The 13,871-nt window shown below is 49.5% G+C and overlaps 2 non-coding genes across 2 annotated transcripts; both read right to left on the bottom strand.

Annotated features, from left to right (window-relative positions):
- Nucleotides 1-901: 901 nt before the first annotated feature.
- Trnat-agu (transfer RNA threonine (anticodon AGU)) lies at nucleotides 902-974 on the bottom strand. Its single transcript has one exon. It is a non-coding gene; the product is annotated as a tRNA-Thr (tRNA).
- A 7,158-nt stretch (nucleotides 975-8,132) lies between these two features.
- Trnat-agu (transfer RNA threonine (anticodon AGU)) lies at nucleotides 8,133-8,205 on the bottom strand. Its single transcript has one exon. It is a non-coding gene; the product is annotated as a tRNA-Thr (tRNA).
- Between the last annotated feature and the right edge of the window lie 5,666 nt (nucleotides 8,206-13,871).

The following is a 13,871-nucleotide window of genomic DNA, read 5'->3' as shown; positions in this document are numbered from 1 at the left end:
AAGCGAACGCTCTACCAACTGAGCTACGCCCCATGCACGAGCAAACTGCGCTATTCCCCATTCTTTGCGACTCAGATGCGCACCGACACGATGGTTGGTTGGTTTGTAGCGGTGAAGGGAGCAGAGTACAAAGGCGCGGACCCGTTCATATACACAAAAGTTCCAAGTAGTTTCGATGCTCTGGTATTACAAATGCAAATTCCGTCTGTTTTTAACGTCTTAAATTGAAAGAGCCGTCACAAATTGCTCCGTTTTCACTCCTTGTCGACAATCATACAGCACCTGAGGTAACAAACACATCTCGAGCCCCATTGTGCACTCCATTATTCATGCCAACTCAGTGCCTCGCTCTTTACTACTGTGTACCAATCTTGTCGTCCAACTGCAAAACACTGGGCCACTACAAGTTTCCGCGTCTCCATTGCACTGCGCATACTACGAAACGCTCCCCAAACTTGGCACTCACCCTCGCAGCCGACTTTTCCGACTTTCCACGACGCTCACGCTAGTGACAGCATTATTTATATTTCGACGTCGCGCCAAAGCGAATGAACACATTTCGCCAACGGCTTAGGCCGCCCTCCTAGTGTGGCTGCTCCGTGTCTGCAGGCAGCGAGGGTCTGCAAGCTTCCTGTGTTCGCACCTATGTCACCTGTGCTTGCTTGTCAGAGACAGACTATCGAAAAACATACAACTCACTCCATGAATTGATTGCTACGGCATCTGTTATCAGCAGTCACAACTAGCAACACCAGTAGCAGCTGACTGCACGCAAAGAATAGGAATGTGCAGAGGGATTTACGTGAACTCGGCGCAAGCTTGTATCTTCCTAGACACATCTGCTGGCTGTGAATTATTCCACTTGCATATCAAAGTGCGCATGTAGGTGTGTTAAAAATTCTGCAGGCACTGGGTATTGATCCCAGTACCTCTCGCATACTAAGCGAGCGCTCTACCATCTGAGCTACGCCCGCCCCCCCCGAAGACTAAGGGTGCTACATACAGCCATATAGACGACACAGACCCTTGCACTCCCATTATTCAGCAGACAAACACTACTCTCTATGTATCCGTTAGGTGTGTCTTTCAGGTTTCGTGCATTCTGTATCGAATCGTAGTTGGCCACAATGAAAGTGGCACGTATAACGTCGAAAATAGAATTCGGACACCGCTCTGAGTAAGTCCAACGTGTTGTCCATCCTCTAGACTTCAATGAGGTTAAGCCGCGATACCTAAGACAGATCTGCACTCGATGACACCTCGATAACAGCCGGTCCCCACACTTACATCTTGCTCTCCTTACGTCAGTATACATCATATCAGTCTGTGACGCTGGCTTTGCAACATCTTGCGTGCCTTTAGGTTCGCCGCGACCAACACTTACCATGCACTGACCACAAAAAATGGAGGCGCCGCGGCTTGAACCCTGGACCTTTCACATGCCAAGCGAACGCTCTACCAACTGAGCTACGCCCCATGCACGAGCAAACTGCGCTATTCCCCATTCTTTGCGACTCAGATGCGCACCGACACGATGGTTGGTTGGTTTGTAGCGGTGAAGGGAGCAGAGTACAAAGGCGCGGACCCGTTCATATACACAAAAGTTCCAAGTAGTTTCGATGCTCTGGTATTACAAATGCAAATTCCGTCTGTTTTTAACGTCTTAAATTGAAAGAGCCGTCACAAATTGCTCCGTTTTCACTCCTTGTCGACAATCATACAGCACCTGAGGTAACAAACACATCTCGAGCCCCATTGTGCACTCCATTATTCATGCCAACTCAGTGCCTCGCTCTTTACTACTGTGTACCAATCTTGTCGTCCAACTGCAAAACACTGGGCCACTACAAGTTTCCGCGTCTCCATTGCACTGCGCATACTACGAAACGCTCCCCAAACTTGGCACTCACCCTCGCAGCCGACTTTTCCGACTTTCCACGACGCTCACGCTAGTGACAGCATTATTTATATTTCGACGTCGCGCCAAAGCGAATGAACACATTTCGCCAACGGCTTAGGCCGCCCTCCTAGTGTGGCTGCTCCGTGTCTGCAGGCAGCGAGGGTCTGCAAGCTTCCTGTGTTCGCACCTATGTCACCTGTGCTTGCTTGTCAGAGACAGACTATCGAAAAACATACAACTCACTCCATGAATTGATTGCTACGGCATCTGTTATCAGCAGTCACAACTAGCAACACCAGTAGCAGCTGACTGCACGCAAAGAATAGGAATGTGCAGTGGGATTTACGTGAACTCGGCGCAAGCTTGTATCTTCCTAGACACATCTGCTGGCTGTGAATTATTCCACTTGCATATCAAAGTGCGCATGTAGGTGTGTTAAAAATTCTGCAGGCACTGGGTATTGATCCCAGTACCTCTCGCATACTAAGCGAGCGGTGTACCATCTGAGCTACGCCCGCCCCCCCCCCGAAGACTTATGGTGCTACATACAGCCATATAGATGACACAGACCCTTGCACTCCCATTATTCAGCAGACAAACACTACTCTCTATGCATCCGTTAGGGTGTCTTTCAGGTTTCGTGTATTCTGTATCGAATCGTAGTTGGCCACAATGAAAGTGGCACGTATAACGTCGAAAATAGAATTCGGACACCGCTCTGAGTAAGACCAACGTGTTGTCCACACTCTAGGATTCAATGAGGTTAAGCCGCGATACCTAAGACAGATCTGCACTCGATGACACCTCGATAACAGCCGGTCCCCACACTTACATCTTGCTCTCCTTACGTCAGTATACATCATATCAGTCTGTGACGCTGGCTTTGCAACATCTTGCGTGCCTTTAGGTTCGCCGCGACCAACACTTACCATGCACTGACCACAAAAAATGGAGTCGCCGCGGCTCGAACCCTGGACCATTCACATGCCAAACGAACGCTCTACCAACTGAGCTACGCCCCATGCACGAGCAAACTGCGCTATTCCCCATTCTTTGCGACTCAGATGCGCACCGACACGATGGTTGGTTGGTTTGTAGCGGTGAAGGGAGCAGAGTACAAAGGCGCGGACCCGTTCATATACACAAAAGTTCCAAGTAGTTTCGATGCTCTGGTATTACAAATGCAAATTCCGTCTGTTTTTAACGTCTTAAATTGAAAGAGCCGTCACAAATTGCTCCGTTTTCACTCCTTGTCGACAATCATACAGCACCTGAGGTAACAAACACATCTCGAGCCCCATTGTGCACTCCATTATTCATGCCAACTCAGTGCCTCGCTCTTTACTACTGTGTACCAATCTTGTCGTCCAACTGCAAAACACTGGGCCACAACAAGTTTCCGCGTCTCCATTGCACTGCGCATACTACGAAACGCTCCCCAAACTTGGCACTCACCCTCGCAGCCGACTTTTCCGACTTTCCACGACGCTCACGCTAGTGACAGCATTATTTATATTTCGACGTCGCGCCAAAGCGAATGAGCACATTTCGCCAACGGCTTAGGCCGCCCTCCTAGTGTGGCTGCTCCGTGTCTGCAGGCAGCGAGGGTCTGCAAGCTTCCCGTGTTCGCACCTATGTCACCTGTGCTTGCTTGTCAGAGACAGACTATCGCAAAACATACAACTCACTCCATGAATTAATTGCTACGGCATCTGTTATCAGCAGTCACAACTAGCAACACCAGTAGCAGCTGACTGCACGCAAAGAATAGGAATGTTCAGTGGGATTTACGTGAACTCGGCGCAAGCTTGTATCTTCCTAGACACATCTGCTGGCTGTGAATTATTCCACTTGCATATCAAGGTGCGCATGTAGGTGTGTTAAAAATTCTGGAGGCACTGGGTATTGATCCCAGTACCTCTCGCATACTAAGCGAGCGCTCTACCATCTGAGCTACGCCCGCCCCCCCCCCCCCCCCCCCCCGAAGACTAAGGGTGCTACATACAGCCATATAGACGACACAGACCCTTGCACTCCCATTATTCAGCAGACAAACACTACTCTCTATGCATCCGTTAGGGTGTCTTTCAGGTTTCGTGTATTCTGTATCGAATCGTAGTTGGCCACAATGAAAGTGGCACGTATAACGTCGAAAATAGAATTCGGACACCGCTCTGAGTAAGACCAACGTGTTGTCCACACTCTAGGATTCAATGAGGTTAAGCCGCGATACCTAAGACAGATCTGCACTCGATGACACCTCGATAACAGCCGGTCCCCACACTTACATCTTGCTCTCCTTACGTCAGTATACATCATATCAGTCTGTGACGCTGGCTTTGCAACATCTTGCGTGCCTTTAGGTTCGCCGCGACCAACACTTACCATGCACTGACCACAAAAAATGGAGTCGCCGCGGCTCGAACCCTGGACCATTCACATGCTAAACGAACGCTCTACCAACTGAGCTACGCCCCATGCACGAGCAAACTGCGCTATTCCCCATTCTTTGCGACTCAGATGCGCACCGACACGATGGTTGGTTGGTTTGTAGCGGTGAAGGGAGCAGAGTACAAAGGCGCGGACCCGTTCATATACACAAAAGTTCCAAGTAGTTTCGATGCTCTGGTATTACAAATGCAAATTCCGTCTGTTTTTAACGTCTTAAATTGAAAGAGCCGTCACAAATTGCTCCGTTTTCACTCCTTGTCGACAATCATACAGCACCTGAGGTAACAAACACATCTCGAGCCCCATTGTGCACTCCATTATTCATGCCAACTCAGTGCCTCGCTCTTTACTACTGTGTACCAATCTTGCCGTCCAACTGCAAAACACTGGGCCACAACAAGTTTCCGCGTCTCCATTGCACTGCGCATACTACGAAACGCTCCCCAAACTTGGCACTCACCCTCGCAGCCGACTTTTCCGACTTTCCACGACGCTCACGCTAGTGACAGCATTATTTATATTTCGACGTCGCGCCAAAGCGAATGAGCACATTTCGCCAACGGCTTAGGCCGCCCTCCTAGTGTGGCTGCTCCGTGTCTGCAGGCAGCGAGGGTCTGCAAGCTTCCCGTGTTCGCACCTATGTCACCTGTGCTTGCTTGTCAGAGACAGACTATCGCAAAACATACAACTCACTCCATGAATTAATTGCTACGGCATCTGTTATCAGCAGTCACAACTAGCAACACCAGTAGCAGCTGACTGCACGCAAAGAATAGGAATGTTCAGTGGGATTTACGTGAACTCGGCGCAAGCTTGTATCTTCCTAGACACATCTGCTGGCTGTGAATTATTCCACTTGCATATCAAGGTGCGCATGTAGGTGTGTTAAAAATTCTGGAGGCACTGGGTATTGATCCCAGTACCTCTCGCATACTAAGCGAGCGCTCTACCATCTGAGCTACGCCCGCCCCCCCGAAGACTAAGGGTGCTACATACAGCCATATAGACGACACAGACCCTTGCACTCCCATTATTCAGCAGACAAACACTACTCTCTATGTATCCGTTAGGTGTGTCTTTCAGGTTTCGTGCATTCTGTATCGAATCGTAGTTGGCCACAATGAAAGTGGCACGTATAACGTCGAAAATAGAATTCGGACACCGCTCTGAGTAAGTCCAACGTGTTGTCCATCCTCTAGACTTCAATGAGGTTAAGCCGCGATACCTAAGACAGATCTGCACTCGATGACACCTCGATAACAGCCGGTCCCCACACTTACATCTTGCTCTCCTTACGTCAGTATACATCATATCAGTCTGTGACGCTGGCTTTGCAACATCTTGCGTGCCTTTAGGTTCGCCGCGACCAACACTTACCATGCACTGACCACAAAAAATGGAGGCGCCGCGGCTTGAACCCTGGACCTTTCACATGCCAAGCGAACGCTCTACCAACTGAGCTACGCCCCATGCACGAGCAAACTGCGCTATTCCCCATTCTTTGCGACTCAGATGCGCACCGACACGATGGTTGGTTGGTTTGTAGCGGTGAAGGGAGCAGAGTACAAAGGCGCGGACCCGTTCATATACACAAAAGTTCCAAGTAGTTTCGATGCTCTGGTATTACAAATGCAAATTCCGTCTGTTTTTAACGTCTTAAATTGAAAGAGCCGTCACAAATTGCTCCGTTTTCACTCCTTGTCGACAATCATACAGCACCTGAGGTAACAAACACATCTCGAGCCCCATTGTGCACTCCATTATTCATGCCAACTCAGTGCCTCGCTCTTTACTACTGTGTACCAATCTTGTCGTCCAACTGCAAAACACTGGGCCACTACAAGTTTCCGCGTCTCCATTGCACTGCGCATACTACGAAACGCTCCCCAAACTTGGCACTCACCCTCGCAGCCGACTTTTCCGACTTTCCACGACGCTCACGCTAGTGACAGCATTATTTATATTTCGACGTCGCGCCAAAGCGAATGAACACATTTCGCCAACGGCTTAGGCCGCCCTCCTAGTGTGGCTGCTCCGTGTCTGCAGGCAGCGAGGGTCTGCAAGCTTCCTGTGTTCGCACCTATGTCACCTGTGCTTGCTTGTCAGAGACAGACTATCGAAAAACATACAACTCACTCCATGAATTGATTGCTACGGCATCTGTTATCAGCAGTCACAACTAGCAACACCAGTAGCAGCTGACTGCACGCAAAGAATAGAAATGTGCAGTGGGATTTACGTGAACTCGGCGCAAGCTTGTATCTTCCTAGAAACATCTGCTGGCTGTGAATTATTCCACTTGCATATCAAAGTGCGCATGTAGGTGTGTTAAAAATTCTGCAGGCACTGGGTATTGATCACAGTACCTCTCGCATACTAAGCGAGCGGTGTACCATCTGAGCTACGCCCGCCCCCCCCGAAGACTTATGGTGCTACATACAGCCATATAGATGACACAGACCCTTGCACTCCCATTATTCAGCAGACAAACACTACTCTCTATGCATCCGTTAGGGTGTCTTTCAGGTTTCGTGTATTCTGTATCGAATCGTAGTTGGCCACAATGAAAGTGGCACGTATAACGTCGAAAATAGAATTCGGACACCGCTCTGAGTAAGACCAACGTGTTGTCCACACTCTAGGATTCAATGAGGTTAAGCCGCGATACCTAAGACAGATCTGCACTCGATGACACCTCGATAACAGCCGGTCCCCACACTTACATCTTGCTCTCCTTACGTCAGTATACATCATATCAGTCTGTGACGCTGGCTTTGCAACATCTTGCGTGCCTTTAGGTTCGCCGCGACCAACACTTACCATGCACTGACCACAAAAAATGGAGTCGCCGCGGCTCGAACCCTGGACCATTCACATGCCAAACGAACGCTCTACCAACTGAGCTACGCCCCATGCACGAGCAAACTGCGCTATTCCCCATTCTTTGCGACTCAGATGCGCACGGACACGATGGTTGGTTGGTTTGTAGCGGTGAAGGGAGCAGAGTACAAAGGCGCGGACCCGTTCATATACACAAAAGTTCCAAGTAGTTTCGATGCTCTGGTATTACCAATGCAAATTCCGTCTGTTTTTAACGTCTTAAATTGAAAGAGCCGTCACAAATTGCTCCGTTTTCACTCCTTGTCGACAATCATACAGCACCTGAGGTAACAAACACATCTCGAGCCCCATTGTGCACTCCATTATTCATGCCAACTCAGTGCCTCGCTCTTTACTACTGTGTACCAATCTTGCCGTCCAACTGCAAAACACTGGGCCACAACAAGTTTCCGCGTCTCCATTGCACTGCGCATACTACGAAACGCTCCCCAAACTTGGCACTCACCCTCGCAGCCGACTTTTCCGACTTTCCACGACGCTCACGCTAGTGACAGCATTATTTATATTTCGACGTCGCGCCAAAGCGAATGAGCACATTTCGCCAACGGCTTAGGCCGCCCTCCTAGTGTGGCTGCTCCGTGTCTGCAGGCAGCGAGGGTCTGCAAGCTTCCTGTGTTCGCACCTATGTCACCTGTGCTTGCTTGTCAGAGACAGACTATCGCAAAACATACAACTCACTCCATGAATTGATTGCTACGGCATCTGTTATCAGCAGTCACAACTAGCAACACCAGTAGCAGCTGACTGCACGCAAAGAATAGGAATGTGCAGTGGGATTTACGTGAACTCGGCGCAAGCTTGTATCTTCCTAGACACATCTGCTGGCTGTGAATTATTCCACTTGCATATCAAGGTGCGCATGTAGGTGTGTTAAAAATTCTGCAGGCACTGGGTATTGATCCCAGTACCTCTCGCATACTAAGCGAGCGCTCTACCATCTGAGCTACGCCCGCCCCCCCCGAAGACTAAGGGTGCTACATACAGCCATATAGACGACACAGACCCTTGCACTCCCATTATTCAGCAGACAAACACTACTCTCTATGTATCCGTTAGGTGTGTCTTTCAGGTTTCGTGCATTCTGTATCGAATCGTAGTTGGCCACAATGAAAGTGGCACGTATAACGTCGAAAATAGAATTCGGACACCGCTCTGAGTAAGTCCAACGTGTTGTCCATCCTCTAGACTTCAATGAGGTTAAGCCGCGATACCTAAGACAGATCTGCACTCGATGACACCTCGATAACAGCCGGTCCCCACACTTACATCTTGCTCTCCTTACGTCAGTATACATCATATCAGTCTGTGACGCTGGCTTTGCAACATCTTGCGTGCCTTTAGGTTCGCCGCGACCAACACTTACCATGCACTGACCACAAAAAATGGAGGCGCCGCGGCTTGAACCCTGGACCTTTCACATGCCAAGCGAACGCTCTACCAACTGAGCTACGCCCCATGCACGAGCAAACTGCGCTATTCCCCATTCTTTGCGACTCAGATGCGCACGGACACGATGGTTGGTTGGTTTGTAGCGGTGAAGGGAGCAGAGTACAAAGGCGCGGACCCGTTCATATACACAAAAGTTCCAAGTAGTTTCGATGCTCTGGTATTACAAATGCAAATTCCGTCTGTTTTTAACGTCTTAAATTGAAAGAGCCGTCACAAATTGCTCCGTTTTCACTCCTTGTCGACAATCATACAGCACCTGAGGTAACAAACACATCTCGAGCCCCATTGTGCACTCCATTATTCATGCCAACTCAGTGCCTCGCTCTTTACTACTGTGTACCAATCTTGTCGTCCAACTGCAAAACACTGGGCCACAACAAGTTTCCGCGTCTCCATTGCACTGCGCATACTACGAAACGCTCCCCAAACTTGGCACTCACCCTCGCAGCCGACTTTTCCGACTTTCCACGACGCTCACGCAACGCTCACGCTAGTGACAGCATTATTTATAGTACGACGTCGCGCCAAAGCGAATGAGCACATTTCGCCTACGGCTTAGGCCGCCCTCCTAGTGTGGCTGCTCGGTGTCTGCAGGCAGCGAGGGTCTGCAAGCTTCCCGTGTTCGCACCTATGTCACCTGTGCTTGCTTGTCAGAGACAGACTATCGCAAAACATACAACTCACTCCATGAATTGATTGCTACGGCATCTGTTATCAGCAGTCACAACTAGCAACACCAGTAGCAGCTGACTGCACGCAAAGAATAGGAATGTGCAGTGGGATTTACGTGAACTCGGCGCAAGCTTGTATCTTCCTAGAAACATCTGCTGGCTGTGAATTATTCCACTTGCATATCAAAGTGCGCATGTAGGTGTGTTAAAAATTCTGCAGGCACTGGGTATTGATCCCAGTACCTCTCGCATACTAAGCGAGCGGTGTACCATCTGAGCTACGCCCGCCCCCCCCCCCCCCCCCCCCCGAAGACTTATGGTGCTACATACAGCCATATAGATGACACAGACCCTTGCACTCCCATTATTCAGCAGACAAACACTACTCTCTATGCATCCGTTAGGGTGTCTTTCAGGTTTCGTGTATTCTGTATCGAATCGTAGTTGGCCACAATGAAAGTGGCACGTATAACGTCGAAAATAGAATTCGGACACCGCTCTGAGTAAGACCAACGTGTTGTCCACACTCTATGATTCAATGAGGTTAAGCCGCGATACCTAAGACAGATCTGCACTCGATGACACCTCGATAACAGCCGGTCCCCACACTTACATCTTGCTCTCCTTACGTCAGTATACATCATATCAGTCTGTGACGCTGGCTTTGCAACATCTTGCGTGCCTTTAGGTTCGCCGCGACCAACACTTACCATGCACTGACCACAAAAATGGAGTCGCCGCGGCTCGAAGCCTGGACCATTCACATGCCAAACGAACGCTCTACCAACTGAGCTACGCCCCATGCACGAGCAAACTGCGCTATTCCCCATTCTTTGCGACTCAGATGCGCACGGACACGATGGTTGGTTGGTTTGTAGCGGTGAAGGGAGCAGAGTACAAAGGCGCGGACCCGTTCATATACACAAAAGTTCCAAGTAGTTTCGATGCTCTGGTATTACAAATGCAAATTCCGTCTGTTTTTAACGTCTTAAATTGAAAGAGCCGTCACAAATTGCTCCGTTTTCACTCCTTGTCGACAATCATACAGCACCTGAGGTAACAAACACATCTCGAGCCCCATTGTGCACTCCATTATTCATGCCAACTCAGTGCCTCGCTCTTTACTACTGTGTACCAATCTTGTCGTCCAACTGCAAAACACTGGGCCACAACAAGTTTCCGCGTCTCCATTGCACTGCGCATACTACGAAACGCTCCCCAAACTTGGCACTCACCCTCGCAGCCGACTTTTCCGACTTTCCACGACGCTCACGCAACGCTCACGCTAGTGACAGCATTATTTATAGTACGACGTCGCGCCAAAGCGAATGAGCACATTTCGCCTACGGCTTAGGCCGCCCTCCTAGTGTGGCTGCTCGGTGTCTGCAGGCAGCGAGGGTCTGCAAGCTTCCCGTGTTCGCACCTATGTCACCTGTGCTTGCTTGTCAGAGACAGACTATCGCAAAACATACAACTCACTCCATGAATTGATTGCTACGGCATCTGTTATCAGCAGTCACAACTAGCAACACCAGTAGCAGCTGACTGCACGCAAAGAATAGGAATGTTCAGTGGGATTTACGTGAACTCGGCGCAAGCTTGTATCTTCCTAGACACATCTGCTGGCTGTGAATTATTCCACTTGCATATCAAGGTGCGCATGTAGGTGTGTTAAAAATTCTGGAGGCACTGGGTATTGATCCCAGTACCTCTCGCATACTAAGCGAGCGCTCTACCATCTGAGCTACGCCCGCCCCCCCGAAGACTAAGGGTGCTACATACAGCCATATAGACGACACAGACCCTTACACTCCCATTATTCAGCAGACAAACACTACTCTCTATGTATCCGTTAGGGTGTCTTTCAGGTTTCGTGCATTCTGTATCGAATCGTAGTTGGCCACAATGAAAGTGGCACGTATAACGTCGAAAATAGAATTCGGACACGGCTCTGAGTAAGTCCAACGTGTTGTCCATCCTCTAGACTTCAATGAGGTTAAGCCGCGATACCTAAGACAGATCTGCGCTCGATGACACCTCGATAACAGCCGGTCCCCACACTTACATCTTGCTCTCCTTACGTCAGTATACATCATATCAGTCTGTGACGCTGGCTTTGCAACATCTTGCGTGCCTTTAGGTTCGCCGCGACCAACACTTACCATGCACTGACCACAAAAAATGGAGGCGCCGCGGCTTGAAAGCTGGACCTTTCACATGCCAAGCGAACGCTCTACCAACTGAGCTACGCCCCATGCACGAGCAAACTGCGCTATTCCCCAATCATTGCGACTCAGATGCGCACCGACACGATGGTTGGTTGGTTTGTAGCGGTGAAGGGAGCAGAGTACAAAGGCGCGGACCCGTTCATATACACAAAAGTTCCAAGTAGTTTCGATGCTCTGGTATTACAAATGCAAATTCCGTCTGTTTTTAACGTCTTAAATTGAAAGAGCCGTCACAAATTGCTCCGTTTTCACTCCTTGTCGACAATCATACAGCACCTGAGGTAACAAACACATCTCGAGCCCCATTGTGCACTCCATTATTCATGCCAACTCAGTGCCTCGCTCTTTACTACTGTGTACCAATCTTGTCGTCCAACTGCAAAACACTGGGCCACAACAAGTTTCCGCGTCTCCATTGCACTGCGCATACTACGAAACGCTCCCCAAACTTGGCACTCACCCTCGCAGCCAACTTTTCCGACTTTCCACGACGCTCACGCTAGTGACAGCATTATTTATATTTCGACGTCGCGCCAAAGCGAATGAGCACATTTCGCCAACGGCTTAGGCCGCCCTCCTAGTGTGGCTGCTCCGTGTCTGCAGGCAGCGAGGGTCTGCAAGCTTCCTGTGTTCGCACCTATGTCACCTGTGCTTGCTTGTCAGAGACAGACTATCGCAAAACATACAACTCACTCCATGAATTGATTGCTACGGCATCTGTTATCAGCAGTCACAACTAGCAACACCAGTAGCAGCTGACTGCACGCAAAGAATAGGAATGTGCAGTGGGATTTACGTGAACTCGGCGCAAGCTTGTATCTTCCTAGACACATCTGCTGGCTGTGAATTATTCCACTTGCATATCAAGGTGCGCATGTAGGTGTGTTAAAAATTCTGCAGGCACTGGGTATTGATCCCAGTACCTCTCGCATACTAAGCGAGCGGTGTACCATCTGAGCTACGCCCGCCGCCCCGAAGACTTATGGTGCTACATACAGCCATATAGATGACACAGACCCTTGCACTCCCATTATTCAGCAGACAAACACTACTCTCTATGTATCCGTTAGGGTGTCTTTCAGGTTTCGTGTATTCTGTATCGAATCGTAGTTGGCCACAATGAAAGTGGCACGTATAACGTCGAAAATAGAATTCGGACACCGCTCTGAGTAAGACCAACGTGTTGTCCACACTCTAGGATTCAATGAGGTTAAGCCGCGATACCTAAGACAGATCTGCACTCGATGACACCTCGATAACAGCCGGTCCCCACACTTACATCTTGCTCTCCTTACGTCAGTATACATCATATCAGTCTGTGACGCTGGCTTTGCAACATCTTGCGTGCCTTTAGGTTCGCCGCGACCAACACTTACCATGCACTGACCACAAAAAATGGAGGCGCCGCGGCTTGAACCCTGGACCTTTCACATGCCAAGCGAACGCTCTACCAACTGAGCTACGCCCCATGCACGAGCAAACTGCGCTATTCCCCATTCTTTGCGACTCAGATGCGCACCGACACGATGGTTGGTTGGTTTGTAGCGGTGAAGGGAGCAGAGTACAAAGGCGCGGACCCGTTCATATACACAAAAGTTCCAAGTAGTTTCGATGCTCTGGTATTACAAATGCAAATTCCGTCTGTTTTTAACGTCTTAAATTGAAAGAGCCGTCACAAATTGCTCCGTTTTCACTCCTAGTCGACAATCATACAGCACCTGAGGTAACAAACACATCTCGAGCCCCATTGTGCACTCCATTATTCATGCCAACTCAGTGCCTCGCTCTTTACTACTGTGTACCAATCTTGTCGTCCAACTGCAAAACACTGGGCCACAACAAGTTTCCGCGTCTCCATTGCACTGCGCATACTACGAAACGCTCCCCAAACTTGGCACTCACCCTCGCAGCCGACTTTTCCGACTTTCCACGACGCTCACGCAACGCTCACGCTAGTGACAGCATTATTTATAGTACGACGTCGCGCCAAAGCGAATGAGCACATTTCGCCTACGGCTTAGGCCGCCCTCCTAGTGTGGCTGCTCGGTGTCTGCAATCAGCGAGGGTCTGCAAGCTTCCCGTGTTCGCACCTATGTCACCTGTGCTTGCTTGTCAGAGACAGACTATCGCAAAACATACAACTCACTCCATGAATTGATTGCTACGGCATCTGTTATCAGCAGTCACAACTAGCAACACCAGTAGCAGCTGACTGCACGCAAAGAATAGGAATGTTCAGTGGGATTTACGTGAACTCGGCGCAAGCTTGTA

Source organism: Schistocerca gregaria, chromosome 10 (assembly GCF_023897955.1).
Source record: "Schistocerca gregaria isolate iqSchGreg1 chromosome 10, iqSchGreg1.2, whole genome shotgun sequence".
Taxonomy (NCBI): Eukaryota; Metazoa; Arthropoda; class Insecta; order Orthoptera; family Acrididae; genus Schistocerca; species Schistocerca gregaria.
Note: the sequence above shows the minus strand (reverse complement) of the source record. Positions and strands in the feature narration are given on the sequence as shown.